A 26,514-nucleotide genomic window follows, 5' to 3' on the forward strand; every position below is an offset into this window, starting at 1 on the left:
ATAAGTTAGGGATCTCTTGTCTCTTGCTGCTTTAAGGATTTTCTCTTTATCTTTGGAATTTACAAGTTTCACTATTAAATGTCAAGGTGTTGAATGGTTTTTATTGATTTTATGGGGGGGACCTCTCTATCTCCTGGATCTGAATGCCTGTTTCCCTCCCCAAATTAGGGAAGTTCTCAGCTATGATTTGTTCAAATATGCTTTCTGGTCCTCTGTCCCTCTCAGCACACTCTGGAACCCCAATTAAACATATATTTTTCTTTCTGAGATTGTCATTTATTTCCCTTAAACTTTCCTCATGGTCTTTTAATTGTTTTTCTCTTTTTTCCTCAGCTTCCTTCCTTGCCATCAACTTGTCTTCTATGTCACTCACTCTTTCTTCTACCTCATTAACCCTCATTGTTAGGACCTCCAGTTTGGATTGCATCTCATTTAATTGATTTTTAATTTCGGCCTGATTAGATCTAAATTCTGCAGTCATGAAGTCTCTTGAATCCTTTATGCTTTTTTCCAGAGCCACCAGTAGCTTTATAATTGTGCTTCTGAATTGGCTTTCTGACATCGAATTGTAATCCAAATTCTGTAACTCTGTGGCAGAGAGTACTGTTTCTGATCTTTCTTTTGTGGTGAATTCTTCTTTCTATTCATTTTGCTCAGTGCAGAGTGGCTAAAAATGAGTTGTACTCGTTAGAAGCTCAAACTCTTCCCTCTGTATCATCCCAGATCTTCTCTCTTTAAATACAGTTGAATTTGTAGATTTTCAGGATGATTTGAAAGTTATCTAGGTAAGTTGGTGGGGATAGGTGACTTGGAGACCCTACTCCTCCACCATCTTGTCCCACCCCACCCTCACCAAGCTTAAATTCTAATGACACACACAAGTCAACAATAATAAGCAACAAATAAATAACCTCATGATATATGCAACTGTTCATAGTAGCATTAATCATAATAATCAAAAAGTGGAAATAATCCAAGTGTTCATCCACAAAAGATGGATACATAAAATGTGATATATCCATCCCATGGAGTATTATTCTGTAATAAAAAGGTATAAAGTACAGATAACATGTTACACCATGAATGAATGTTGAAACATCATGCAAAGTGAAAGAAGACAGACACAGAAGATGACATATTGTACAATTCCATTTATATGAAATGTCTGAAACAAGAAAATCTACAGTTATATAAAGCTGGTCAATGCTTGCCAGGGGCTGAGGAGTCGGGGAGAAAAAGGGGATGACTTCAGACAACGATGAGAGATATCTTTGGGTGATGGAAATATTCTAAAACCATAAAGCAGGCATGGTTGTCCAACCACATCCTTCAGTCTTGTGTGCTTGAATGAGCATCACTACAAACAGGTTATGCTCTCCATCTCTGTGTTTGACCCTCAGGATAGGTTGAGTCATAACACAGGGCTCAAGAGAACCATGTAAAGAGGCTATAGCCAAGCATAGTGTGAGAAGGAGACTGGTGAGTTCAGGAGTGGCACCATCACCCATCATCCACCCATCAACCCAAACCTCAGAGGGAAAGAGCATGTAACTATCAGAAACACAACAGAATAGCCAAGTGGCCATGAAATCAAGCACCTCAATCATCTAAAGCACTTCTGTTACTCTGAAATAGCATAATAATATAAGAAGAATTAAGATTTATACAGTGGCTAACATTGAACAAACCCATCCTATATGCCAGGTACTATTTTCAGCTTTTGACATGCATGAGCTCATTTTGTCATCATAGCCATCCTCTGATGGTATCATTATCCTCTAGGGTCCTGGCAGGATGCAGATAGCATGTTCAAGTGAGGAAATTGAGGACAGCTTAATAAAAGACCATTAACAAGGTGCAGGCAGTGTCCCAGGGGACAACAGGCAGTGGTATGGCAACTGCAGGAAGCCATCACTTCCCTGGGTCTGAAAGAACTTGCAAGGGGAAGAGTAGGTTCCAGCAGCTGGAGGAAGTAACCCTAGTTGGGAAAGGAGATGAAACCAACTCACAGTGCCCCAGAAAGAAATGAGCTGGTGGAATAAATTCCTCAACCTCACTCTCTTCCCTTTCTCCAATTTCCTGTTGACAACTCCCACTGGATGAACCATTTAGACTCCATGGGAAACCCATTGATGCAGCCCATATAAGTCAACCTCCTCAGCACAAAGAAGGGTAGAGATGGGTGGAGAATGAATCTGGAGGGACAAATGGAAAATATCCAATGTATGACCATTATCATTTGCTCTTGACAGATAAGGAAACAGGTCTGAAGCAATTAAGGAACATGTCCAAGGTTATACAGCTCAAAAGCCCGAGGTGGGCTAGGAATCCAGGTATTCTAGTGGCTCTTAACCACTACCTCTAGGCAGCAAGTCTATCTCCCACCCCAGTCAGGGTAGAAAATGATCAACAAACACCAGGGAAGAATGATCAGGGCTCCCCAGGGCTCCAGGATTAGGGGAAACAATTGTGCCCTAGCACACAATGGTAATTCAGAACCAAGGACAGATCCTGTGACCCTGTACTCCCCATATGCACCCATGCTCAGATAGTTTAGTCATGTTGCTTCCAGGGCCCCAATCCCATGGGACAAAGGCAGCTCAGGTGGATATCACTCTCTAGCCAGGTCACTGGATATGGCTCAAATACAAATCTCCAGGCACAAGGTTTTCAGTGCAGAATATCTTGGACACTTCCAAGTGGGTGTTCTTTTTCTGCCACCTACTACATTTCTGAACTGTTGGGGAAGCAAAACTCCTGCAATTCCTGCATGTCCTTCAGTCTCACTGAAAGTACCACCTGGGGAGATGCTTCCACTTATACAGCAAAAACTTGTCCAACCCTTAAAGAAAAAAATAAAATAGAAATGCCTCTCCCTGTTCTGATTGCAGCAATTTACAGAATTGGTATGTGATGAAATGGGCCATGGGGTCCCTGAGTCCCCAAATGGACCTGGTTAGGAGGAGTCTCCTTCATTTGACCTCTCATACCCCCACAGACTGGGCCTGCAGAGTCCCAGAGCTCTCCAAGAAGACCCTTATCCCAGAGACAGACACAACCCAGGAGTCATCACCCAGTTGGCAAGTTCCACCCTTTGAGGCCTCAGGATCCCCAAAGAAGAAGCAGCCAAGGTGGGCCTCTTGGAACTAGCTGAGCTGACGGCTAGCTGAGTAGTGAGGTTGACATGGAGAGAAAAGCCTGTCTGCCATTCCAAGCCTTTCTTATCAAACAGTTCCTACAGAGTGGCTGCAGCGAGCACATCAATACAAAAATGCAGGCAGCCTTTCAGAAGGTAGATGCTAGGCCTGCCGTTAGCCGAGGTCCTAGGGGCTCTGAGCCCATCTATTTCATCCTTGACTTCCTGCTTTATTGTTCTGTGATGAGGAGGAAGGGACCACTCTCTCCATGTCCACTTCGTCTGCCTTCTCTACCATGCACTGTGATGGTCTCTGCCCCCGGCAGGTTGCAGAATTGAGCCAGCTTTATGATTGCTCTCTCCCTATTTCCCCAGCCTGTGGATCTTTCTGTCCCAAATAAATCAATGTTACTATTTCTCCTTTTCCTCCTCACTCTCCACAGGCCACCACTCAGGCCATTTCTTTCAGATAATGAGCCAGGCATGCTCTCGAGCTGGGCCTATATGGATCTCAGGCTGGGATGGAAACAAGACTACATGGCCCAAACCAGAAAGTTTCTGAGCTGATGCACACATTTCCCTCTGGCTGAGCCCATCATGGCCATTTCTCCTCTAGATGATGTCTGAGGAAGAGTGTGAGACAGGGCAGGCAGTGAGGGTAGAAAGAGCAGGTATAAAAGGTCTCATCCTAGGCCATCTAAGTGGACTCTCCAGTCAGCCCACAGAATAAACTCCATCTTTATGTCAACAGAGTTCTAATACCATTTCCACTTCAGGTATCAAATGGAGGACTCTAGAAGCCATTCAGCTGGACAGTTTCCAAAGAAAACACTTAAAAAAAAAAAAAAAAAACTAAACAAACTCCTACAGGGAATCCCAATATATAAAAGAGGTAAATGTAGCCTTTCATGAGATAATATTGAAAAGAGGGCCCAGGACCATTCCTACTTTCTCTCTTCTCTCCCCATCAGTACCACAGGCTACCCAAATGTCTCCTAAAAGCTCAGAGTTCTTCCAGATGTAGTTTGGAAACTGCGAGTCAGCCCTTTCATATCGCCGAAATACTCTCTCCAGAATTTCTAGCATGTTCCCAGATCTAGTCTTTTGTGGCTGTCCCCCCACATGCATCTGTGAGTCTGTCCCTGCCTGGCATCTATCCACTATTCTCCTTGTGGCAGCTGGTACCAAACCAGCCTGGAGGCTCTGCTCTCCCTCTGGCCCCCACTGCCTCACCACTCCCAATAAGGAGGGGCCTGACTACAGTAGTACCCCTAACCCTGTGCTCTCCAGACCCCTGGTTGACCTTTAATGCCCAAAAAAGCTCCCTTGACCTACACATTGACCAGCTTTGCCCTAGGGTGAGAAATTTCCTTGAGCCCTCAGATCTAACTGCCTTCTTGACAATTTGGCATAATGGTTAAGGCTCCCAAATCAGGCTGCCGGGGTTCAAATCCTGAGTCTGCTCCTTTCTAGCTACATGACCTTTGATAAGTTAATCACTCCATGAATCAGTGTCTCTATCTACAAAATAAGAATAACAACCCATCCAACTGCATAGGGTTGTTGGGAGAATTAACAGGGTCAATATAGCACAGTCTTTTGTGTAGTCTCAGCACATGGCAAATGCCCAATAATTATTACTCTATTGCATTCACCCCATACCTACACCAGACATGGTACCCATGATCCAGCAGGAGCATGGCCACTAGGAAGTTTACCTCCTTGCTCCTGTGTGCACACTTCAACCACACTGCCACCTCCTGGTGGCCTGAACACACTCTAGGGGCAACCAGCCAAGATAAAATTTAACTCATAAATTCATTTTACAAAAATCCATTCGGAAAACATTTATTGAGCACCCATACAATACCAGGAGCTATGCTATGTACCAGGAATGCAAGATGGAATAAAGGAGACAAGATTTTTACTCCTGTGAAAATTACACTGCAGTAACTTTTTGTTGTTGTTGAAATTTTCCCCCAAGGAACCCAGAGGCAAAGGCTGACCCTGAGGGTTGACAAAAGACTCAAGAAAATGCTTAGATCCCCTGCCCTGTGTTGCATAAATGCTCAGTAGAAGCCCTAAGGCTAAAAACAGAAGGTTAGAAGCATCACCATGATTGTGGCCAGGGTTTCCTTTTTCTCTTGGGCACAAAGCCTTCTTTGGAGGTGTGTGTGTCCACAGGACTGTCTGACCCATAAGAACTTCCAATATGAGATACTCTCCATGCTTTTGTCCTTTTTTGGTAGACTTGAATGGAAAGGACCCCCGTAGCAACTTATGAGTCACCTAGTGAAGATAGCAGTATCAGGAGACAGAAGAAGCCCGAGCCCCTGAATCACCATTTAGGGGAAGGTTTCTCAATGAGAAAACCTGCACCGGAGTTTGACAGGAGTAAGAAATAAACTCTGAAATTCAGAGGTTATGTTTTATCATAGCTGATACAATATTAACATATAAAAGTGGTAAGGGAGGGCGCCTGGGTGGCTCAGTTGGTTAAGTGGCTGCCTTCAGCTCAGGTCATGATCTCAGGTACTGGGATCGAGTCGCATTTTGGGCTCCTTGTTCAGTGGAGAGCCTGCTTCTCCCTCTCCCCTGCTGCTTCCCCTTCTTGTTCTCTCTTGCTCTCACTTTCTCTCTTTCTCTCATAAATGATTAAAATCTTAAAAAGAAGAAGAAGAAGAAGAAGAAGAAGAAGAAGAAGGAGGAGGAGGAGGAGGAGGAGGAGGAGGAGGAGGAGGAGGAGGAGAGGAGGAGAAATGGTAAGGGATTGTGGGGAGAAACAGGGAAGCTAAATGAGAAGACGAGATGGATGATGAATAAGATGAGAATTCATATTCTGTTGCTCTTGTAAGTTTCTGTTCTTTAACATTAAAAAGTAAATGTGGCTTATTTTTCCACTGAGCCTAGTAATAAAACATGAGCCACAAAAGGGGATTATATGCCCACTGTTTTAGAAAAGGAAAAATATAACTTTAGCTTGACATGATTTCCTTCACAGAGAAGAAGAAAAAAAGGAAAATACAAAGGAAATCCTCAGGCTGGTTGGAGAATTTAGAGGCAGAATCTCAGGCACAGAGACAGTTCAAGAAATTTAAAGGGACATAAGACCACTTTCAAAGGCTGAGAAACATCTTAGACTGGAGAGCTTCAGACCCAGGAAAAGGTCTGATGAAATCACCTAAATCACAGATGAGTTAACAGAAGACTAAAGCTCTATCTTCTCAAGTTGTGATCATGGTTTAAAACTCCAAGCTAACCTAAAAATGTTACACAAGAGTGATATAAGACATACCAGAAGGGACTCTCCTCCAAAATAACAATAAAACTCAGTGGGGTTCTTCATACCATCAGCATCAGAACCACTGGGAATGCTAGTAGAAATGTAATTATATTTATCCATAGTAGCCAAAAACTGGAAACAATCCCAATGTCCAATGAATAAAATAAATTGAGATATCCATACAGTGGAATATTATTCACCAATGAAGACAATGAGCTGCTGATAAACGCAACATGAATGAATCTCAAAAACATCATGGTAAGGCAAAGAAGCCAGACACAAAAGTACATACTTTACGTTTCTCTTTACATGAAACTCTAGGAAAGACAAATTTAATCTACAGTGACATAAAGAACAACAATATTTACCTGGGGCCGGGGAAGCGGGTTGGAAAGTGAATGGGAAATGGTGCAAGAATGTGGGAATGTTTTCAGCTTTGACTGAAGTGGTGGCAATTCTACTTGTGGGAGCTTATGGTTTTAGAAATTTGTCCAAACTCTTCAGAATGTACACTTAAGTGGGCACATTTTATTATATATAAAGTATACCTCAATAAAATTGACTTAAACATTAAAATTTAACAAAATACAGGCTTATTAAAAGCAACAACATCTCAGGAGAAATGAGCAAACCTATGCATCCAAGAAGCCCTAAAGCAGTAGTTGTCAATCCTGAGATGCTCATTAGAATCACTTAGGAAACGAAAGAAAGAAAAGAAAAAAAAAGAAAAGAAAAAAGAAGCCAAAAACAAAACAAAAAGACACTTAGACCCTACTCCCAGAAATTGCTATTCAAATGGCATGAGAGGGGTCAGACATGGGTCTTTTGAAATGTCCTCTGGTGATTCTATTATGCAGCCTAAGTTGGGATTCATTGCTTTTAGAATAGTGGACTCCTTCCTTTATTCATTTTTAATTCTACATCCAATATTTCCTCCTTCCTTTCTCTAAAAACATTTAATCACACCACTTGCCTTCTTGGAAAAAATAACAGAAAAACAAAAAACAAAAAAACCTGCCACCGCCCTGCAGAATGAGAAACCACTCCCAGGCAGCCATGCTACAGCCCTTGGCCACCAGCACCCAGTCATCTCCCAATCGCACTTATGTCCATCCCCACCATGCTGCTGGCACCCAGCCCAGCAAGACTCTTCTTATTCACAGCCTCACAGTCCACAGATAAGCCTCCTCTTTCCTAGTAGAACTTTCTTGCCTCTTATGCCTGGCAAACTCTTCCTCATCTTTCAAAACCTAGATCAAATGTCACCACCTCTCTGAAGTCTCCCCACATTTTACCCTAGAGCTTAGTCACCTTCCTCTTTTGTCTTCCCACCATACTTTTCTAACAACTGTCTTATCTCCCACTGCACTGAATTGCAATTATTTGTTTGGGTGTCTCTGTATCATCACTGGAATGTGAGCTCCTTGAGGATATGAACCTGGGACTGCTTGTCAATCACACTCCCCATCCTCTCAGCACAGTGCTGAGCACAGAGTAGTTCCTCAATATTCATACAAATGAGGGAGTGAATAAATACATTAATAAACAAACTCATCCTGGAGGCCTTAGCCTTGTGTTAGGGGAAGTAAAATCCACCAAGAGTAGATCTCTCTACATATCAGATGGCCCATCTATTTTTGTTCATTTGCTCTGCAAGCGACATTCTGAATGTTTCCTTAATGTGTTTGTTAAGAAGAACTATATAGAGTAACTTAATGAACAGGCTCACATGTACACAAGCCAGTCAGGATGTTAGTGATGCTGCTGGGAATATGGAAAGTAAGCAGGCATTCCAGCCTAGAAGCAACAACCACCTTGCAAGGAAGAATGCAAGCAGAGGCAGGGTCAGGAGACCAGCGAATGCTCAAGAGCATTTTTACTGTCCTGCCCTCAGCTTATCCCCTTGCAAAGCATACAGGGCAGCAGTTTTAAACCTTTCTTCTGTTGTGGGAGGAAACTGAGTTTCAAAGAAACTGGGAATGGGAATGGAGCTGATACCAAGGGCAAAAAAGAGAAAGCCACCAAAAAAAGAAAACTTGACCTAAAGCACTTTATTTTACATTTGTAAAAGTTTCATGAGAACCACACATTCAGTTCTATATATCCCTGTGCAGCATTTTAAGAAGAAGCAAGTCAGGCAGCCTGGGTGGCTCAGTGGTTTGGCACCTGCCTTCAGCCCAGGGTGTGATCCTGGAGATCCGGGATTGAGTCCCACATCAGACTCCTTGCATGGAGCCTGCTTCTCCCTCTGCCTATGTCTCTGCCTCTCTCCCTCCCTCTCTCTCTCTCTCTCTCTCTCTCTCTCTCTCTCTCTCGTGAATAAATAAAATCTTTAAAAAATAAAAATAATAAAAAAAGAAGAAGCAAGTCAGCATTCCCAAACTCATTCAGTAGAGGAATAAGGACTAGAATCTAATCTTCTAATAATAAGAGAAAAGACTCTATGTGGTTTAAAGAAGAGGATCTAGGGCCACAAACCATACAAAGATTGTGTAAGAGTTATAAACACTCTTTCCAGGAAAACAAATCCAGAATGCAAGATTCTGCATAAAAGTCAGACTCTAAAAACTTCTCTGAAATAAGCAGGGATAATCCACGAGTCCACAGATCCTGGGTAAGAATGCCCTGGTGAGATGGTGCTAGGGGTCCTCTAAATCATGATATTCCCTAATTATCTTTTTTTTTAACTATCTTTTTTTTTTTTAAACAAAAGTGCTTAGTATAGGCTGCAATATAGTAACTACTCAATAAATGAAAGCTATTAATTATACCAGTGTGAAAATAAATGTGAAATTAGCTTCTTTCAATTGCAGAGAATAGAAATTCAACTGAAACTAGCTTAAACAACATAGAGATTATTGGGAGTATCAGCTTTAGGCACAGCTAGGTCTAGGTGCTCAGATGAACTTATCTAGAATCCCAAACCTCTTGTCTTTCTAGGATCTTGTTCTATTCTCAGCCAAGCTGTCTCCTTATTGGGGCAAGATGGTTGCCTGCTGCTTCAAATTCACATCCTAATCTTTCAGTAATTCCAGCAGAAGATTCCCAATAGTTTCAGCAAAAAAATCAGGTTGGTATTTGGATCACTTCAAGTCATTTGCCCATCCTTTAACCATTCTCTAGGGCTGAGGGACAGCATATCCTAATGGCCTGGCTTCAGTTTCAAGCCCACAATGAGATCTCGAGGTGGTAAGGCCAACCACCCAAACAACACACACTGGGAGTGGGGAAGGTGTGCCTCCCCAAGAAAAATTGGTGTGCTATTACCAGAGGAAATGGGCAGGTGATTTTGAATGGGGAGAATCAATCTATGTCCAACACAATAATAATAAACAGCAATCATATCTAGTGAGCTGTCACTCTTTGGAAGGGATGTAGATGCTAATACCCCATACTGGTCTTAATGCATTTTACCTGGGACATGGTGAACAAGGCAAAATAAGATGGAGTAGCTAAAAGGCATGGGAAGCCCACTGACACCTTCATCCTAACAACAGCCTCATTTGCTCATATCAACTCCCTTCCTCTGAAGAGAGCAGCCCCAGTAATAGAAACTCTCCCATCTCCCGCACTCTTGTCTCTGCCAGTCAACAGCCACTCTTAAAGGGAGAAGAGAAGAATCTCCTAGTCCTGACAGGCTTCCTGCTCAGGTGTATTTTGTTCCTTTACCTAACCCTGAAGACTATCTTTATTTTCTCCCCTACTGAGTGGTTTGGTCACTGTCTGCTTTAATCATTACAGAGATTTAGAAATTTGCTGGAGGGAAAACTGCAGTCCTTACAGATCCAGGATACCTGAAGTGTTTTTCCTATTAATGACCTTGGCCCTGAAAATCTTGGCCCTGAATCTGAGTACCAATGATAGATTACCACCCTTCAGGCCTTGGGGAACAGGGACCGGCCTCTACCCTCTTATCCTCCATCAGCAGCTGACCCCAAGACATCATTGGTTTGGATTTCGTGAAGTATAGTGCTTTAAATTCTGTGTCCTCCTTCCAGCCTGCTCTGGGCCACAGTCCAGCTCAGAAGAGCTCCCTTCTCTTGCAGTAACTCAGATAGTGCCTTCAGAAGCCCAAGAAGAAATGATGTGCCTCCAGCCTTGAAGATATAGTTGTATAGTTTTGTCTAAGGAAAGAACTCAGCTCTTTACAGAATAGATAGAGAGTTTTGGATGAGAGGGAAGAATGTTTAGTATAATAAGAATAAAACGGTAAGAAAAATAAGAGTTGTTATCTAGGCAACCAAATTCTGTTTCTTTTCTGAGAGCAAGGAAAAGAGTCCAGTGGTGATCTCCTCAACACTAAAATCTGCTTTTAAGGGCTCAAAGGCCCTCTCTGGATCCTTATTAACTTCAATATTAAAAAATCAACCACCAGAGTGTGCCTTCCAGATCCTATATGATCTGTCCCCTACTTACATGTCCAGTCTCAATTCCCTTTCTTCATCCCTCCACTTTTCTCCAACATGTCTTAAAGAGCAGATCTTGCTCTCTTGCCAGAAAACTTACAAGCTGTTCTCTTTTTCTAATGTGTTTCTCTATTTGGTTACTGTATTAATTTCCCTTTCCCACTAACAAATAACCACAAATTTTGTGGCTTAAGACAACATAATGTCTTTTCTAACAGTTCTGGAGTTCAGAAACACCAACTGGTTTCACTGGGCTGAAACCAAGGTGTCAGCAGGGCCATGCTCCCACCAGAGGCTCTAAGGGAGGATCTAGTTCACTGATTTTTCCAGCTTCTAGAGCTACATTCCTTCTATTCCTTGGCCCCTGGTCTCTTCTTCCATCTTCAAAGCAGCATAGCATTTTGCTTCATTGTTCACATTGACTTCTTGTGTCTGAAATCCTCCTCATGCCTCTTCCTTATAAGGACACATGTGCTTGCATTTAGGGCCCATCTGGATAATCCAGGATAATCTCTTCTCAACATATCACATCTGCAAGCCCCTTTTGCTATATAAGGTAATATCTTCAGGTTCTGGGAGGTTAGGACCTGGATATCTTACAGGGATTCATTACCAGCCTTCCACATCTATCAGTAGTCACCATGGACATCAGGTGGTTGCTCCAGGACACTTCACCATTCATTTCTCTTCTTGGCTCAAGGTTATATTCCCTTACCCCTTCTGTACATTAAGTACTCTACAGTATGTGACACTGGCCTGTTCTCTAACTAAACTCTTCTCTTTGAAGGCAGGGAGAAGATCTAATGCACAGAAAGCTATGTCATTTATGGAAGGGCATGTAAAAACAGAAGTAGGTGGAAATGCAGCTAAAGAACAATAGGTACAATGTGGGCACTGGTTAAATAGCACTTCTCATGTGTCTGGAAAGATACAACTCAACTTTGATCTGTTACCTCTGGAGAGAGGGTCCAGAGTGAAGAGGAAAACTTCTATTCTGCTCCTGGGTTACTCCTGCTTTTCTCATGAGAATGTGTTCATGAAGTATCTGAGAACTTGAACAGTGACATATTTGAGATTCCATCCCATTTTCCAGATTTCTACTTGGAACCAACTGTGTGTGTGTGCGCGCGTGCACGCGCGCGCATTGCCCAATAGGCTCCAGTTTGAAAATAATTGCAAGAAGACCACTTGGTCTTAAAGTCTCATTATTCAGTCTTCTACCAAAGCCAAAAGATATCCCAAGATTTCAAGTCCTGCTAGTCCCTTTCTTCTAAAAGGATCCATTTTGGGTAGGACATGCTCAGAAAACTCAATCTCTAGTCAGTGGGGGAGCCAAGTTGCCCACACCATGGAACCAGCAGCAACTACTGGTTCTTAAGGATGCCTCAGAGCTGAGATGACTGTTCATCCATCCATGTGGGCACAGGGAAGAGGATCCACACCTATCACATCCAATGACAGGTGTTACCAAGGATCCAGCAACCAGCAGATGTCACCAGAACTGAGTCAAGCCAACTCTTCTAATTAAAATATTACTTACTACAGAAATGCTGACTCAAGTCAGCCAAAATTTGCCCCTAGTACACGTCAAGAGAAGCAAGAGGATGCCTCAGGAAACCCACATGTGGCATAAGAAATATCTGTCAGAAATCATGGAAAGAGAAAGCTGAAGAGACCCAGAATAATAAAGATACCATGAACAAGAAATTTCTGGTAAACAAGTTAAGGGCAAGAGACAGGCAAGGAGAAAATATTTGCCACACACACAAAGGATTATTATCTAAATACACACATTTGAAAATTTCTCTCAAATGAATAGGAAAAGGCAAGCAGCCCAACTGAAAACTAAGAAAAAGATATGAGCAAGTAATTCATAGAAAAGAGCATTCTATTCATTGCCCATAAATACATGGAAAAATGCCCAAATTCACAATATGATCAGGAAAGTGCAAATGTTATCTTCATATTCTATTTGTAGAAGGGTAAATTGTTAACTTCCCTGCTGGAGATCCAAAGATCCAAATGTAGTGAAATTCTGACACCTGCATCCTGATGTTCATAGCAGCAATGTCCCTTCTGCAACCCTTTGCTTCTCAGAGTTAGGAGTCTCTCACGGTTTGCTTCCCTCTCTAATTTTTCCCACTCAGTTCCCCTACTTGCCCTTACAATCCGTTCCACTATTTCTTAAATTCCACATATGACTGAAACCATACAATGATTGTCCTTCTGCAATTGACTTACTTCACTCAGCATAATACCCTCCAGTTCCATCCATGTTGAAGCAAATGGTGGGTATTCCTCTCTTCTGATGGCTGAGTAATATTCCATTGTATAAATAGAACACATCTTCTTTATCCATCATCTGTCGGGGGACATTGTGGCTCCTTCCACAGTTTGGCTATTGTGGACATTCCTGCTATGAACATTAGGGTGCAGGTGTCCTGGAATTTCACTACATCTGGATCTTTGGGGTAAATCCCCAGCAGTGCAATTGCTGGGTCGTAAGGTAGTTCTACTTTTAACTTCTTGAGGAACCTCTACACAGTTTTCCAGAGTGGCTGTACCTTTTCACATTCCCACCAACAGTGCAGGAGGGTTCCCCTTTCTCCACATCCTCTCCAACGTTTGTTTCCTGTCCTGTTAATTTTCAACATTCTCACTGGTGGAGGTGGTATCTCTTTGTGGGTTTGATTTGTATTTCCCTGATGGCAAGTGATGCGGAGCATTTTGAAGGTCTTTTAATAGATGCATACACATATTAGACTATTGAGTATTCCTGACAGACTGACAATTTAATTAATATGAAATATCCTCTTTATCTCTGTAATACTCCTCTGTCTCCATGTCTACTTTGTCTAATATTTATATAGGCACATCTGCTTTCTTAATGTTAACTTGGTCTATCTTCTCCCATCCTTTTGCCTTCAATCTGTGTCATTATATTTAAAATATTTCACAAATGGCATATAGTTAGGTCTTACATTTTTATCTAATCTGACAATTCTGTCATGTACATGAAGTGTTTTGTTCATTTATACTTAATGCAATTATTGGTGGGGCCATGGTTAAGTCCATCATTTTGTTATCTGTTTTCCATTTATTCCATTTATTCCATCTGTTCCTTTTTTCCTCTTTTCCTTCGTTAATTTGAGTGAGTTGAGTATTTTTTAATTTTCTTTTAAAGATTTATTTATTTATTCATGAGAGACACAGAGAGAGAGGCAGAGACACAGGCAGAGGGAGAAGCAGGCTCCATGCAGGGAGCCCGATGTGGGACTCAATCCTAGGTCTCCAGGATCATGCCCTGGGACGAAGGGAAGCACCCAACTGCTGAGCCACCCAGACATCCTGAATATTTTTTAGTATTACAAATTTCTCCCCTTCATTTGGCTTTTGAGCTATATCACTCTGTTATACTTCTAGTAATTTCTCTAGAGTAGCACTAATAGAAATACAATGTAAACCACAAATGCAATTTTGACAGAATATCTTAATTTTCTAGTTGTCACATTATACAAAATTTTTAAGGTGAAATTAAATTAACAATATATTTTATTTAATCTAATATACTCAAAATATTGTCCCTTTAATACATAATAAGTAAAAGTACTAAGGGACGCCTGGGTGACTCAGTCAGTTAAGCATCTGCCAGGGTCCTGGGATCAAGTCCTACATTCAGGCTCCCTGCTCAGTAGGGAGTCTGTTTCACCCTCTGCCCCTCCCCCTAATGTTATGCTCTCTCTATCTCAAATAAATAAATAGAATCTTAAAAAATAAAAGTACCAAGATATTTTACATACCAAAATTACATTCATACCAAGTCTTTGAAATCCGATGTGAATTTTATACCTACGAGACATATCATAACATTTAAAGTGAAGAGTAGTTTTGTAAGAACAATAAAATGGTGTTTCATAGAAGAATGTGTACACCACTTAGTTTTTCATTTAAAAATTTTTAAAGATTTTATTTATTTATTTATTTATTTATTTATTTATTTATTTAGGAGAGACAGAGAGAGCTCATGGGGCAGAGTGAAAAGAAGATTCCACACTGAGTGGAGAGCCCCATGCAGGGCTCAATCCCAGGATCCTGAGATCATGACCTGAGCCAAAGGCAGATACTTAATGGACTGAGTCATCAGGCACCCCTATATTTCAATAATTAAAATTGCAAATTCACTTTCTCAGCCTCACCAGCCATATTTCAAGTGCTTAGTAGCCACATGTGCCTGGTGGGTAGTATATTGAACAGAACAGCTCTGGAGTTTAAACCATGAAAGTCTAACTTATTATAGTCTAGCCTAAAATAATACTCTAGGACTTCATTAACAACGGAGACTCCTACGACAGCATAATTCCACTTATCCCTGCCCATCCTTTGTGCCAGGATTCACATATCTTTTTCTCCCACCCCTATTATAGATCTCACAACACATGGCTATAATGTTTGCTTCAAACAGTCAGAAGTCTTTTAGAGCTTATCTATATATTTAGTATTCATAAAAATTTTCTTCTAAAAATTAGATTTTCAGGGGTGTCTGGGTGCCTCAGTCAGTGAAGCATCTGCCTTCGACTCATGTCATGATCCTGGGGTCCCTGCTCAGCAGGTTGCCTGCTTCTACCTCTGTCTCTGCCCTTCCCCTACTTGTGCTCTCTCTTTCAAATAAATAAAATCTTTAAAAATAATAAGTAAATATTAGATATGCAGTCTGCCTTCATCTTTGCCCTTTACTATAGACCTGAGTTCCCATCTTGTATCATTTCTCTCTAGCTTGAGGAACTTTCTTGAGTATTTCTTACACTGCAGTTTTGCTAACAACAAATTTGTCCAGCTTTCCCCCACTTAAAAATGTCTTTATTTTGCCTTTGTTTTTAAAGTGTGTTGACTCAGGATACAGAATTCTATATAGAGAGTCTTTGTTTTAATTTCAGCCCTTGAAAGATGCCATTCCAGTGTCTTCTGGTCTCCACTGTTTCTCCACTGTTTCTGATAAGGAGTCAACTTTAATTCCTGCATTGTTCCCATGTATTTAATGTACAATAATATTTCCTCTGTCTGATCTTAATATTTCCTCTTTAATTTTCATTTTCATCAGCTTGACTATTATGTCTTAGAAAGATGTTGTTTTATTTATTCTACATGATATTCTCTGAGCAGTTCTGTTAAATTTGTTAAATTTCCTTTTTTTTTTGTGACTCTCTTGTAGCTTCAGTTTACATGAAGTTTTTATTACTAATATTGCATTTTTCAATTCTAGGATTTCCGTCGGGTTCTTTTTTATAGGTCCCAAATCTCTTTGGAAATTCCCCATCATTTTATTCATTTATCGAAATGACTTATTTCTATAGATTTTTTATAGACTCATTTTCTATCTATTTGTACTAAATTGTTATTTTAAAGTTATCTGAAAATTATAACACCTGAGTTGCCTCTGGTTGGCTCCCATATTTCTATATTTTGCAAGTCCTCTAATATTTATTGTATGTTAAACAGTGTTTCTAGGAATAGTTCCTCCCTCTAATGTTGATATCTACTTTGTCTAATATTTATTTAGCCACATCTGCTTTCTTAAATTTATTAACCTTGGGACTCCTGGATGGTTCAATGGTTGAGCATCTGCTGTTGGCCCAGGGTGTGATCCTGGAGACCCAGGATCGAGTCCCACATCAGGCTCCCTGCCTGGAGCCTGCTTCTCCCTCTGCCTGTGTCTCTGCCTCTCTCTCTCTGGGTCTCTCATGAATAAATAAAATCTTTAAAAAAACAAACAAACAAACAACTTATTAACCTGGTGTATCTTCTCCATCATTTTGCCTTCAATCTGTGTCTATATATTTAAAATGTTAAAATGATAAATAATTTTTTTTTTAAAGGGGGCAGCCCCGGTGGCCAAGCAGTTTAGCGCCACCCTCAGCCCAGGGCCTGATCCTGGAGACCGGGTTCAAGTCCCACATCAGGCTCCCTGCATGGAGCCTGCTTCTCCCTCTGCCTCTCTCTCTCTCTCTCTCTCTCTCTCTTTGCCTCTGTGTATGTGTGTTTCTCATGAATAAATAAATTTTAAAAATAAATAAATAAATAAAATAAAATAAAATGTTTAAATGTTTAAAAATAAATGGCATATAGTTAGGTCTCACATTTTTATCTAATCTGAACAATTCTGTCATGAACATGAAGTGTTTTATTCATTTATACTTAATGTGATTATTAGTGAGGCTATTTTTAAGTCCATTATTTTGGTATCTTTTTTCCATTTACTCCATTTATTCCATCTGTTCCCTTTTTTCCTCTTTTTCCTCCATTAATTTGGGTAAGTTGAGTATTTTTTAGTATTGCAAATTTCTCTCCTTTATTTGACTTTTGAGCTGTATCTCTTTGCATCCACAGCTCTTTAATGACTTTAAAGAAAAGTATGACTTTATTGCTCATTTGCCTAGTGACTTGAAGTGCCTAGTGTTGTTGAAGTGACAGTCTTTCACATTTTCCTATATCCTAGCCAAAGATGGAATACCTAATTTAAGTTTTTTTACATAATAAACTTTCCCCAAAACTAGTAGATTAAAACAACATTGATGTGTTTTAGTTCACTCATCTGTAGATTGGCAATTAGGTCTGAGTTCACCTGGATGGTTTTTCTGGTCTCCACTAGGGTCTCATGCATTTATAGCCAGCTACTGGTCAGGTTGGAGGATTCACTTCAGAGTGTTGGCTGCCTACCAGCTGTACAACGTAGGCAACTTGGTGACCTGTATCTCATCCTCCAGTAGGCAAGCTCGAGTTAGTTCTCATGGCAGCCAAGACAGCAAAATTTAGCCAGAGTATGAAGGTCTTAAGGACTATGCTCAAAACTAGCACACTGCCACATTTGCCATTCTATTGCCCAAACAGGCTGTCAGACCAACCCAAATTCAAGAGATGTTAACATAAATTTTACCTCTTGATGGAAGAAGATGCAAAGTCATAGCAATGGCATGTGTCACAGAAGAGTCGAGACATAGGCAGAGGGAGAAATTTTTTCTTCTGCAACCTACAAAAAGTATAACTTTTTTTTAAATTTTTTTCATTTTTAATTAAGCACTCAAATCACCTTTTCCAAAACAACAACAAAATCTAAAATCTATTTTTTTAATGTTTCTCAAGAAAAAAATAATGAATCACAGACTGCAATCAGTCAAAATTGAGTGTTAGTCCGTGAATACCAACAATGTAGGGTAATCATATAATGACTTCAGGGAGACAGAGGCAGGTTTTATTCTACTCTAACCCCATGAGTTTGCATTTGGAACAGTGTTTTGATTTGGAAAGGAATATGATAAAAATAGCACTGTCAACCTGGGGCATTTGGGGAAGAAATCAGTCCAGGCCAGGAATCTAAATCACATCATAAGACAGATGGCTAAAGAAATGAGAGCTCTTTTTCTTGGAGAAGAGAATATTTATTAAAGTCAAGCCAGTAGCTTCAAATATCTATATATTTGTTTGGTTTAATCATTATTTTTTAAATCAGAAATAAAAAGTTAATTTCTTTCCTAAATTATTTTTTGTGATATAATTCACATGCCATAAATTCACCATTTTAAAGTATACAATTGAGTGGTCTTTATTATATTCAAAATGTTGTATGACTACCATCACTAATTCCAGAACATTTTAACCACCCCAAAAAGACACTCTCTACCCACTAGCAATCACTCTCCATTCCTCCTTCATCATAGCTGCTGAAAATCACTAACCTACATTCTATCTCCAAAGATCTGCCTATTCTGGGCATTTCATATAAATGGAATCATATAATATGTGGTCTCTTGTGACCAACTTCTATCACTCTGCATGATGTGCTCAAAATTCATCCATTCTGTAGTGTGTACCTGTATTTTGGTCTTTTTTTTTAAGAACTTATTTCTTTATTCATGAGAGACACGGAGAGAGAGAGGCAGAGACAGAGAGACGGAGAAGCAGGCTCCATGCAGGAAGACCGATGTGGGACTCAATCCCGGGACTCCGAAATCATGCCCTGAGCCAAAGGCAGACACCTAACTGCTGAGCCACCCAGGCATTCCTATTTTGGTCTTTTTATGGCTGGATAATACTCCATTGTATGAATAGATCATATTTTTTAGCCACTTATCAGTTGGTAAACATTTGGGGTTTTTTCACACTCTGGCTATTATGAATAATGCTTCTATGAACATTCACGAATATTTTTTTTAAGCATAACATTTCAATTCTCTTGGGTATGTACCTAGGATTGTTGGGTCATTTTTGTTTACTTCTGAAAGGCAATGTCAGTTCAAAGAGCTAAGAATTTTCCACCAAAGTAACTATGTTCACAATGGAATAAGCTTCATTGAAGATAATAAACTACCTGTCCCTTGAATGGTAGAAGGGGAAACCAGATGAGATTCTTGGCAGGCAATATGGGGCGTTAGACTAACAAGAGACAGAAGTGTAGGGTTTAAAAGCAAATATTCCAGAGCTTAACTGCTTGAGTTCAAATTTCACTTCTGCTACTTGCTAGCTGTGTGACTTTGGGGAAATCACATAATCTGGCTTAGCTTCTGAATTTCCTCATATTTAAAATAAAAGTATCTAACTCCCTGGAATTTTAAGAATTGTTTATTTATTCATGAGAGATGCAGACAGAGAGAGAGGAAGAGACACAGGCAGAGGGAGAAGTAGGTCCCCACAGGGAGCCAAATGTAGGACTCGATTGCGGATCCCAGGATCACGCCCGGAGCAGAAGGCAGACACTCAACTGCTGAGCCACCCAGGCATCCCACTCCCTGCAATTAAATTACATACCAGGGGGGCACCTGGGTGGCTCAGTTGGTTAAGCATCTGCCTTTGACTCAGGTCATGATCTCAAGGTCCTGGGATCAAGTCCCACATTGGGCTCCCTGCTCATCAAAGAGCCTGCTTTTCCCTCTCCCTCTGCAGCTTCCCCTGCTTGTGTTATCTTGCTATCTCCCTCTCTCAAATAAATAAATTAAAATGTGCATACTAGATGCAAAGCTCCTGACACAAGACCTGACATAGAGTAAGTGCTCAAACAATACAAGCTACTATTATTATTATGATCATCACGAGAGTTGAGTTTTAGAAATTCTTTTCTAAAATACAAATTGAATAGCCCGTAATCATTTTACTCTTCCACTCACAATCTTTCCATTTATCAGTTCCTCAATGTTTTTCTTTCCAAATAGCTTTGCCAGAAATAATATGTTAAAACCAACCAGGAAACTGGGGCACCTGGATGGATCAGTCAGTTAAGCATCTTACTCTTGGTTTTGGCTCAGGTCATGATCTCAGGGTGTGAGATCGAGGCCCAGATTGGGATCCATGCTCTGCAGGGAGTCTGAGTGAGATTCTCTCTCTCCCTCTCCCTCTGTCCCCCAATTCATGTGTGCACTTTCTCTATCTCTCTCTCTCTCTCATAAATAAATAAAATCTTAAAAAAAAAACCTGGAGACTAACTCTATACCATTCCATAGAGAATTGGTTTGTTTTAGATTTTTAAAAATAAATTAAAAGGTGAGTTTATAGCCAAGATCTAACTCCTTGAGAGGAATCCAGTCTCCTTTGGGTCAGTGGGGCCATTGTTGGGGCAAATGATCAAACGCATGCTCCTTCCAGCTTTTGCATGGGGGAGCTCAGAGAGCTCAATTATACTGCCTAAGCATTCATAAGCAGTAAAGCCAGAGTCAAACACAGTTAACAAAATAGGGTAGAGTGGGGACCTCAAACCTGCATCCAGAACTACTGCGTGTGCTAACAAATCAATAGTTCATCAAATGAATTGATGAGGTTGTTGAAATAATGCCAACATTTCCTTATTCAACACAACATTAGTATATACTGCTTACAATACATCAGACACCAATCCTGAGCACTTTACATGTGTTACTTGGCTCAAACCTTGTAACAGTCCCATGAAGAGGTACTCCTGCTGTTGTTGTTGTTATTATTATTATTATTATCATCATGTCCATTTTATAAATGGATAAATGGGGGCACAGAAAGATTAATACCCATCCAAGATGATCCAGCCGATAAGTGGCAAAGCTGGAACTCCAGTCCTAGTCCTAGACCCAGTGCTGTCACCCACTGTGCTATGCTGCTACTAGCATAGAGAGAAAAATCTGACAGCATGGTAATTTCCCTACCTATAAAGTCTATTCCCACCAGATGTCCTTCTTGTCAGGTGCAAAATCTCCTGTGACTAGAAGAGAGGTCCTACATTCTAAAGCACTGAAGTAGTCTGCAACCCAAGCAGGAAATTCCATAGTATTCTCAGACCCAAAGCAACAGGAGTAAGAAAAGCATCCTTTTGCAAGCAGCCCCTAGGATGCTTTCCCCATTATGAGTGCATCAGAGGTCCCTGTTCTTGGTTGATACAGAGTACTCCTCCTCTTTCCACTTCTTCCTGTTAGTTCACCTCAGCAGACTGCTGGGGTCTTCAACCCAATAACTCTGACCTCATTTTGTCACCAGAGACTGGTTGCTCTTGACTTCCACTCTGCCTCCAGCCACAAGCAGCAAGGCACTGCACCCCATAGATCAGTAATAATGGCTCAGCCTCTTCTTTTCTGAGGCTCTGGGGCTGGAACTATGTCCTCCTGTGCCCCTTGTACCTCATATGGCATATCACCCTTTGCTTTGGCCTCCAGTCAGACATGCAAATGAGCCAGGTCTTCACACCAGTGGGCAGCTGGCTTCAGAGTTCTCTCAGAAAAGCATTTGCTCTTCAGCATCACGTAATTCAATTAGCCACTATCCATTGCAGAGATATTCTTAAGCTCAAACCAAATGTCATCATTAAGAAAGCATTTGAAATTGCCCACATTAAGCATCACCACGTTATTTCTAAACATTTCAAAAGCTGTGTTTGTATATTTTACTTTTATATGACTGAGCTCATGCCCCAAACCCATTTTATGGTTAAAGAATGACACTATGAGGTTTTAGATTAGTTACTCTACAATAGTGGCTCTCAAAACTCAGTGTATGTAAAGGTGCCTGGATGGCTGTCAGTGAAGTTTCTGCCTTAAGCTCAAGTCATGATTCCAGAGTCCTGGGATCAAGCCTCCATTCGGGCTCCCTGCTCAGTTCGGAGCATGCTTCTCCTCTACCCCTCTCCTGCTCATGCTCTTTCTCAGGCTCTCTCTCTCTCTCTCAGACACACTCGCTTTCTCTCTCTCTCTCTCTCATAAATAAATTAAATAAATAAATAAATAAATAAATAATTTTTAAAAAAGATTTAGTGTATGTAAGATACACAGCAGGAGAGCAAGAAAAAATGAATTTTTTCCAGTTTTTCAAAACCCGAAATTTCTAAAAGGAACCTTTATTGATGTACCCTTCCTACCTGGCACCCTCTTTCCATTTAGTGATGTTGGTCATCTAGTGTTTTGAGAAATACTGCAGCAGAGTAAGCAAGGGAGTCTGTGAATAGGATTCAGGGGTCTACAAAGTTGGATAGGAAAAAGCTTTACATCCTTGTTTTCGGTATCTACTCATTTAAATTTAGTGTTTCCCTCAATAATGAACATAGGCAACGCACCATAGTTAGTCTTAACAGTGCCTGTGAGTTTGTCACCAAAACAAGTCACAGATATTTCTGTATCACAAAGGCTTTGCAGATACATCAAAATATCTTGTATATTCACCAGTTCTGCAAAATTATAGTTGCTATGAGACTTGCTACTATATCCCATCAGTATATATTTTTAAAAGCACATTGCAAATTTTATTTTATTTCGTATTCTGATCATTGTAATTTAATGGAATTGGCTGCCTTTGTAATACAACACATATTTTTATGCATTTAAAAACATTATTCAGAGGAGAGATCCACAGGTTTCACAGACTGCTAAAGGGTTCCTTGCATTAAAAAGCAAACAAAAAAGTTTAGGAACCTCTATTCTCAGACCTCCTCTTCACTACGCAGATGTTTATAGAAAGTGATGGTCACCTGACTCAAGAGACGCCAATCAATTGGCTGGGTGGAGCCAATCGGGTTCTCCCTATTGACTTGAGTTGGCTGTCGGTGGAGGGAGACTCTGGGACTAAGAGGTCTGCAAAACCAGGGCTCCGGTGAGTTCTCCTGAAATCCACAGACAGAAGTGAGGAGGCTGAGAGAGCTGGCTTGCGCAGGCACAGAAAGCGAAGCAGAAATCTGCTTCATGAGCTCCGATCTATGATCCAAGAGGGGCTAAAAGAGTAAGACCATTCCAGTTGCCCCATGGCTCAGCTGCTTTTCCTGCCCTAGACATTCATGACATTCTCTCCTTATAATCTATTTCCCTTCCCTTTTCTGCTTGGGGTTTCAGCTCCTCACAACCAAGGCCTTGACTGCACCTGCCTGTGTGTCACTTACAACTCATTTCAGTGCCTGTCCATGTTCACCACATCAACACTCAACCATATGGTGACAAAGAGTCTGTGTGTTCTAGTCAGACTTCCTGAGCACATCCTCTGCCACTTTCTGGTCATAAAAACATAGGCAAGTGGCCTCACCTCTCTGTGCCTTGTTGCCTTACCTGAAAAATGAGGACATTAACGGTTATCTACCTAAGATGAGCAATAAATGAATTAATATATGTAAAATATATGCCTAGTAGGGAGCAAGTGCTTGGTACCTGCATGCAATTATGAGGCCCATTGTCCACAAGTCACAGGCCTTAGCCTATATACAACCTGTACCTGCTTACCTCATTTTTCAGCACAACCCCAATCTGAACTAACAGTGATGTACAGGCCTAGTTTGGGGCCAGGCATATTCACAAATAGTCATTCTCCAACAGTAACCTTAGACTTGCTCTTTGTAAAATGTTTCTTTAGGAGAATCATGAAGCTTCCCTCTTAGAGTCCTGTTCAATTATTAGAATGGATTTACTTACATATGAGATCATCATTTCTCTTATATTGAGGTTATTCTGCTTGTCTGGGCCAAAATACATCACATCTCCACTAACTATTGGGCAAATGGCTCAGACCCATGCTGAGGCTAGGACCCCCCAACACAAGCGGTGTGCTGGAGACAGATGAGGTGTTGCATACGTTCAGGGGAGTACAGTTACAATGTATCTCTAAACTGATGCAGTAGCTCCAAAAAAGGACAGCCACATCTTTAGGTTAACCATCTTACCATGTACATCTCCTCCATAATGTGACATGGTACTTTCTCTCCTATTTACACCATCAAGCACCAGGCTTTCAGCAGCAACACACTGCAGCAGCTGCTGCTTCCTGGATGCACATCTACCCTGGGGGCCTGTCAAAAATACAGATGTACAGAAAGCTTGTTCCAAGGGTCCAATTCCAGATCTCAAATCTATTTGACTTAACTTCCATATCTCTGTCATTGACATACTCATCAGGGAAGTCACCTGGGGTTGATGTGGAATACTAGAAAAGCTTGTCTGTGATTTTTTTCCTAACCATCAGGCAGTTTCATTGCTGCCTTGAGGTTTAGATTTTTTAAGTGATTGATGGGGGGAAAAACTTCTAAAGTTCAATTAGACTAAGACCTTCAATCCAAAGAAGATGAATAATATAATCAACCAGGATAAAAGCTAGTCTAATTCTTAAAGTCTGCAAACAATGATTGTGAAAACCCCCCATTCCCGTATTGTACACTTTGGTCATACTAGCATTTGTAAGTTTATTGGAATAGCAATAATAATATTAACAACATTGAGTATTTAATAAATAGTAATGTGCCACATACTTTCTAAGTATACATGCTAGTTCATTTAACTTTCACAAAAGATGAAGTAGGTGCCGACATGATTTTCTATATTTGTTTCTTCATGCCACAGCCACAGATGATGCTCCAGACTGTGAGCCCTATCAGCATGGGTGTTAGAGGCAGGAAATGTGGAATAGAGCCCCCACCAACCCACTATAGATATGGAACAAGATCAATAAGTCACCCTGCATTGTTAGGTCAGAGAGACTTAGGTAGCTGCTATTGCAACATAGTGCATTGCTATATAGTGGGACTCTGATATCAGGGGCCTGGCTGCACCACAGAATCATATGGACAGATTCAAAATAATAATGCCTGGACCCATCCCAAAGCAAAGTATTTGGTAAGACACAATCACTCTCTTTTAGACAATATAACCATAAAAAAATATGGACTGGGGTACAGACTAGGGCTTGGAAGGTGAGAGAAACAGCAATGACTTAATGAGTATATAGAAAAATTTAATGATTTTAATGACAATTTAAGACAACAGCGGCTTACAGGTATCTTTAAGTACCAAATGGTGTATTTATTAAACAACAACAAGGAGTGTTCAGGTGTCTAAGTTGGCTGTGATTGTTTTGAGAAATGTGACAGTTTTCCTGATCTACCAGCAGATACTCCTATCCCAGCCAGTTTAATTAACTTTTGTCATGTGGTTCACTGAGTCTAGAAATGCAAAATTATCTGACTGTGTCCAGAGATTTGTCGAACATAACCTGAAAAAAAAAAAAACTACTTTTCATTTACTATATGGGGAGAAAGGGAGGAGGCAGGAGGAATTCAAAAACAACATAAATGTGTCACTGCAATTCCATTTTCCTAGAGACACCCTTTGTTTCAAAAACAAAGAGAAATTAGTTGGACATGTGACAAACAGACAAAAAACCAAAATAATGAAAACTTGCTCTGGAAAAAAAAAAATCCCCATTATTAGTATGCCTGGGGAGATGGCATCTACCAAGCAGCTGGGCTCGGCTAGTCTCTGAAGATAAGCAGGGAGGAGGGAAGGAAAAGCAGTTACAGAGATGGTGCTGCTGATACCCAGAAGAAAGCCACCCTCTTGATAATTGGCTAAGATTTTAAAATTAAAATACTGCTCATTTGGCTGACCCAGAATTTCAGAATTACAAGTACATACAAATCTTCTTTTAGTGGGAAAGGTGTTTTTGGGCAAGAAAGATGGGCTTCAGGTGCCTCTTTTGAAGATGAGCAAACACTCTGAGCTGTTCCAGTCACATCTTCCACCTCTGGATCACCAGTCTTGTGTTGATGGCATGAACAGTGGAGGGTAGCCTCCCTGGATTTTCAGTGTGCTACTGAATACTGCCTGAACTGGGGGGAAAAAACTGGGGGAAGAGGAAGCCAGAGACTTGTGGCCCTCTCTCAGCGGCTGTGAGAGAGGGCTGGCAGCAGTCAGAGAACAGGATCCTGTTTATAAATGGCCCATCAATTTTCAGCAATACATTTGCCTATGAAATACGTAAACATGGCTTCTAAAAATTAGATTCACAAGCAGTCCTTGGGAAGTGCAACAATCTGGGAAGATAAAGCCTAGCACTTAAAAAGGCGGGGGGGCAAAAAAACCACACCATTTTTAAAGGAAGAACACTCTCCTGCTAAGTACCATTGGGACATACACACACATACATCTCTGGCAACACTGTTAATCAATCATGGCTGTCCTCCCCACTGAGTCCAGATGTGGACAGAATCCTCCACGTCTTATTCTAGGTATTTACTACCAGTCAATTCAAGTTAGCATTTACAATGAGTGCTATGATCTCCATCTCTGAATTTGAGATTAGGTGGAACTTCTGAGGCATTGGGGGAGATCCAAGTACATGCCAAGAATTGCATGAAGCAAACACTATTGGCTGCCTACCCAACAGCCATTCACCCTTCCTGAAAAAGATTCCAATTGTGCTCAGGTAACTACTCC

Source organism: Canis lupus, chromosome 5 (assembly GCF_011100685.1).
Source record: "Canis lupus familiaris isolate Mischka breed German Shepherd chromosome 5, alternate assembly UU_Cfam_GSD_1.0, whole genome shotgun sequence".
Classification (NCBI taxonomy): Eukaryota; Metazoa; Chordata; class Mammalia; order Carnivora; family Canidae; genus Canis; species Canis lupus.